The sequence below is a fragment of the Lemur catta genome, chromosome 9 (assembly GCF_020740605.2).
Source record: "Lemur catta isolate mLemCat1 chromosome 9, mLemCat1.pri, whole genome shotgun sequence".
NCBI classification, from domain to species: Eukaryota; Metazoa; Chordata; class Mammalia; order Primates; family Lemuridae; genus Lemur; species Lemur catta.
In genome coordinates this window covers 32696816-32702873 of record NC_059136.1, presented here as the reverse complement: position 1 = coordinate 32702873, position 6058 = coordinate 32696816, and positions in this window count along the sequence as shown.

Below are 6058 nucleotides of genomic sequence, written 5' to 3'. Positions count from 1 at the left end.
CCTCTGCTCCTGCCTCATTCATGTAGGCCACCATCATTTCACCACATTTTCTCCTACTGCCTTCCAATGAGTATCCATCTGCTGCACTGCCCAAATGCAAATCTGAACATGACGCCTCACTGGCAAAAATCCTTTCTTGCCTCCCCATGGTTTTTGGAGTCAAATCCAAGCTCCTAGAATGACTTTCACAGCATTTCACAGCCTGAGTGTGGCCTCATCTTCTGCCATTCTCTCTCCCTGGCCAGGAACTCCAGCCTAGCTAAGCCTCTTACAGATCTCTTGCTTCTTTGCCTTTGCACATGTTCGTCTCTCTACCTGGAATATCTTTTCCATATTTGTCACTGGACAACTACTTTGTATCCTTTAATGTGTCCCTAGATCCCTCTCCCTGGCAGGCATGTCTCTATCACAAGCCAGCAGCCAGGAGCCAGTCTCACTCCTCTGTGTTCAGGAGCCCTGTGCTCACCTCTGCCACTGTCTTTATCCCACTGTGTTGAAATGTGCCCAGCCCAATTAGTCCATTCAGGCTGCTATAATTAATGCAAAATACCACAAACTGTGCGGCTTATAAACAATGGAAATTTATTTCTGACAGCACCGGAAGCTGGGAATCCAAGATCAAGACACTGGCAGATTCGGTGTTTGGTGAGGGCCTGCTTTCTGGGTCTTGGATGGTCCTTCTCTCACTGTGTCCTCACATGGCAGAAGGGATAAAGAATCTCTCTGCAGATTATAAGGGCCCGAATTCCATTCATGAGGGCTCTACCCTCATGACCTAATCACCTCCTGTGTCAGTCTTTTTTGCACTGCTATAAAGAAAATACCTGAGGCTGGGTAATTTATAAAGAAAAGAGGTTCTGCTTCTGGTGAGGGCTTCAGGGAGCTTCTAATCAAAGCAGAAGGTGAAGGGGGAGCAAGAGGGGGGAGGTGGTACCAGGCTCTTCTAAACAACCAGCTCTAGTGTGAACTAATAAAGTGAGAACCTGCTCATGGGGAGGGCATCAAGACTTTCATGAGGGATCTGGCCTCATGACCCAAGCTGGCTGAGGTCAAATGCAACAGGAAATGGGTAGTAGAGAAGCCATAAATTCATAAATACCAACTGTGGACCTAGAAAGAGTTACAGTAATTAGTACTCAGCATCTACTGGCACTTATTTTTCCTTGTCTTGCATGTAGACACATGTATTAACTAATTTTCTTCTTTCTTCACTATCCTATGTTTTAGACGATGTGGGAGTGATAGTTAACGTCAGTATTCGTTTCCATAGAATGCAGAATATTGCCATGGGATTGTGACTGAGTAAGAGAGGAAAACTCACAGACATCCCAGACCTGGAGTTGGATTTAGCAACTACAATGACTTTGTGCTGACTTCTTCATGGCAGGAAATGAAAATATTTTCAATTTTACAAGGAATATTTGCATCATACTAGGTGACACTTTTGTTGATTGGTTTATTTTGTGGTTTTTGTTTTGTTTTGTTGACAGTAAAAATGTGGCGGAAATAAAGTGGACACGTTGATGTTAAGCAGCCAAATGGGGGACGTTCGTCATGATTTTGGGTACCCAGCATCTAACCCCTGGTAAGGCAAAAGCCTTCTCCCACTAGAATCTTAAAATGCCATCAATTTGTTTTCCCACTATTCTTGCAGCTGGTAAATGACCTCAACCTTACCTACCAGGTGTACCCACCCTAAACTTTTAACGGGAAGGTAGTGATGAAAATGAAAAAAAAAAAAAAAAAAAAAAAAAGGCAGGGATCTCACTGACTCTCTGCTTGGGATGGAAAGCAGCCACAACCACAGTGGGCACCCCCAGTAGCCAGAGGTGATTGCAGCAATGTCCAAAGTCACTGAGTAGTGCTAGTGACAACAGTGTTGTCATGCCATGTTGCAGCCCAGTGAGGCTTCACAAAGTCAGTTTCGCGTAACTGGACTATAGCCACTGAGCTGAAACCTCAGGATTTCCTGACTACTCAGTGAGTTACCCAGTTATCTTTTACTGAATTCTTTTCATGGTTTAAATCAGTCAGACTTGGTTTCTGTTGATTGAAATTTAGAACTCCGATGAATAGATACCATTTATTCAATGAATATTAATTGACCCCTTACCATATGCTGGACACTGAACTGGGTGCTATTAGATAAATATCACAGACACAATAGTGAGCAAATGCATATGTGGTTGCTGCACACATGGAACTTACAGTCTAGGATGGAGCTATTAATCAAATAATAATAAAAATGCATTTGATATTAATTCTGTTGTCTTTTCCACATTTATAGTTCCTTTAAGTCTATGACATTTCTTTCTCCTGATACTAAAGGGAGAGTACTTAGATTTGAAGGGAAGAGACAAAATGTTATTATGAGTAGGAGTAAGGTGAATTAGACATAAGTGGTATTTTCTTATTTATATTTTTCTGCATTTTTCAGATTCCCTGAAATTGGCATATATGGCTTTTAAAAACATATCTTTTCTATTAGACAGATTGTATCTCATTCTCCAGCTGGAATCATTGGAACCTGCAAAGATTTTTAGATAACACAATCAAAAACTGGTTTCTACTAGCCTGAATCATTATAACAGCACTTGAAAACTGTAGTTGCTTTATGTGAGATCATACTAAATTTATTAACATAGTATGTCTTAATAAGATTTAGAAGATACGCTTTCATTTCTTGTTAGCACAGTTATAGAACAAATAATGCAGGTCACACTATGTTAAAAACAACTTTGTTGAATATTAGAATAAATAACCATGGGAAAAAAACTGCTCTTAGAAGATTTGTAGTTAAATTAGGCAATTTTAGAACTGGCTTATTAAATGTCTAAATGCTGGCATCTTCCTGGTTACATAAAATTGTATTAATTTACCTCCATGGTGAATGAACAGTCATATCAACAGAAATCAATGACATTTTTCCCCACTTCTCTTTCTCCACAGCTCATTCTTCATGCTGTGTTTGTTTATCTGAGTCATCTAATGGTCCCTTATGTTCAGGCTTCTGCATCCTACCAAGCTTTCCTTTTATGGTATCATTTAAAACTGTATAAACTTCACACTGTGGTTTTGGACAATTAGTTCAAAATTAAGTTTAATAGCAAAATGGGGGATTCCATTTGCCATATTTTATGAATCCTTGGGGTTTTCTCTGGCCAACTAATCCCTTCTTTGGGGAATTAAATTCCTTTTATTTTGCTACTAAACCTCCATTCCTATAACCTTCTTTCCTTCCTACCTTTTTTCTTCTTCATTTATTTATAAGCTTCTCAGTTAATAGTGTTCTATTGTTCATTTAATCACCAAATCAAGAATGTATCTCTTTTCCTATTGGAGACTTCTGTAAGTTAGTAAGATTTCCATCTTCCTTAGAAAAGCAAATCCCAAATCCTCTGTGGTTGACACTTGGATGGAAAAACTTCACATGAGAGTGAAGCTCTGGACCTGGAAGCTTCCATCTTTGTCCCCTTGAAATTCACCTTCCTTTTTGATAGATTCCTGTTCATCACTTTTTGTTCCAAACATTCAAAAACTTGCAGGATTCAGGGTACTATAAAAGGTGTGTGTGTGTGTGTGTGTGTGTAAGTGTGTGTTACTCAGCTCTAAGCTTTAATACGTAATCCTTTCTTTATCTTCCCATAGTATCTCAATTTCCTCATTTGTAACAAGTGGATAAATGATAACTATCTCATAGAATGATTATGAGAAATAAATGAGATATTGTATTAGAGCCCATTCTGAGAATTACCAGTCACATTCAATAATCATCTTAATTGTGCCCCTCACTCTTAGGTGTGGGTCCCTGTCAGCTGGTTTTGTACTATTCTCCTGTGGTAAGCTAACTGCATTGATGGCCCCAGTTAATGGCCTCCCTGACTCTGCCACCTTTGCCCTGTAATTTTGTCATTTTCTCCACTCTGATGATGGGCTCTGTCACACAATTTATTTTGGCCATTGGTCCTTGGTTTTTCAAGTCAAGGCTTGAAAAAGTGCTTACACATTAGCACTTTCTGTCTTGAAACCCTGTCACTCTTATACAAACACGCCCGAGCTAGCCTGGTGGAGGATGAGAGAATATGTGCATCAGGTCCAAATTGTCCCAGACAAGGCCATCCTAAACTAGCCAGTTCCCAGGCAACGTATCAGCTGATGCAGGTGCATGGGTCTTTCCAGCCAAATTCAGTCAAGTCTGGCCCAGATCAGTAGAACCGTCCAGTTGATATATAAACTCATGAGAAATAATAAATGGTTGCTTTTTTAAGCTTCTGAATTTGGGAGTGGTTTATTATATAGTATTACTGTGGCAATAAAAACTGATGTGCCATCTGTTTAGCATCCATAGTTGACTGAAATAAGATGGATACTTAAACTGTATCCATCAGTTTCTCTCAGGAATTTATTAATAGATCTAGAATTCACAAAGAAGTGTTCAACCTGGGCTAGTGTTTTGAATATAGTCGATAAAATTTGAGAGGTATGGCACAACCATCTTTAGTTGTATAAACTGCATAGAAAAATAATCAGTCTATAGAGAGATAAGCAAGAGAGAGCCATGAGAAAGATACTTTCTTTCTCATTAGTCCTAGTGTTCTGATTACTTCCATTTTATAATCCCAGCCCTTTTGCACTTTCTGCATTCCTGCCCTTATATCCTTGTAATAAATTCCAACGTTTTTGTACTTAGCTTTAAGCTAGCTTAAAGTGTTTTCTGACTATTGCAAATCAAAGATATGTTTAGATATAGATTTAGATTTTTTTAATCTAACAGACTGCCTTGTTTTGAGTGAGTACTTAATATGGAGTAGTTCTAAGATTTGCTAATTCCATCAATTAGGTAATAGGTAAGTTTGCTTTTCCTATATTTGGCCCAAGACAACCTTTGTCTTCAATATACTTTACATATATAATTTCATGCATTATATTCCTCAATGATAAAATGCTATCAGTTGCTAGATACACTGTCAATTTACTTATAGTCTTTGGGGAGAGACAAGAAGCTCAATAAATGTACCCTGTATTTTAAAAACTAATTTAAAAGAACATATTACAAGATTTAATATATTTAATAACATAAATTTATCCATTTTATTACAGAGCACTTTCTTATTAATATCACAATCTAAATTTAAGTTTAGGCCTTTTTCACATTCAGTACTCAATGATTCTTTTGAATCACGTGTGTATATTCATACTGTTTTTCACGAATTTCATCTTGACCTCTGTTGCAACTTTTGAACTGACAGTAGAATTTTGAGCCTAATTGAAGTACTCCAGGGTTTTAACTCATTTTCTATCTGCTGAAGTTCATAGTATCATGGGTATTTTATTTTGTTTTGTTTTGTGGTTAATTGAATTTCTTATCACTAAAATTAAAATCATTTTTCTCAAAATCAGTTGGAAGCATTTACAGGTAGAACTTTGGATGATGATAGCTTGCTGCATGAGTCAGACACATCAACTCTGCTAGCTTTGAAAATTATCTCTTATTATTATATATTACGTGTAATCTAAATAGATCTATGATTTAGAGGAGATCAACTATTTCTGCTGCCTTTAGTCTCATTACCTACACATATAACAACTTTTTGTTTTAATGATGCATTATAGTGTAGTCTTTTTGAACCAATTGGGAACCCAACTTTATATTAAAATTCAATGACCTGTGGTCTTATTTCTTAACTGAAGAAAATGATGAGATTCATAAATTTGGAAGGGAGAGCTTTATTTCTTGTAAAGTGTTGAAGTCTGTGGATGACCATTTGACAGGCTGGAAAGCAGAGACCTGGCCAGAAGCCAGAAACCCATGTTTCAAGGGAAGGAACAGGAATTTATGCTAAGTAGGGTGGCCAAATAAACATATTTAACAAGCTATAGGAGGAATCATGAATATTTATGAAAGGATAAACATGCACGTGTGCAATTGAGCTTTATGCCCCTTTATGCAGTCTATGTTCAGAAAATAGTGGCCCTCTGATATCAAAAAACGAACCAAGGACATGAAAACCCTCTCTGCATACTCCATAGACTGGTTAAAACCACTCCATGGTTGGTG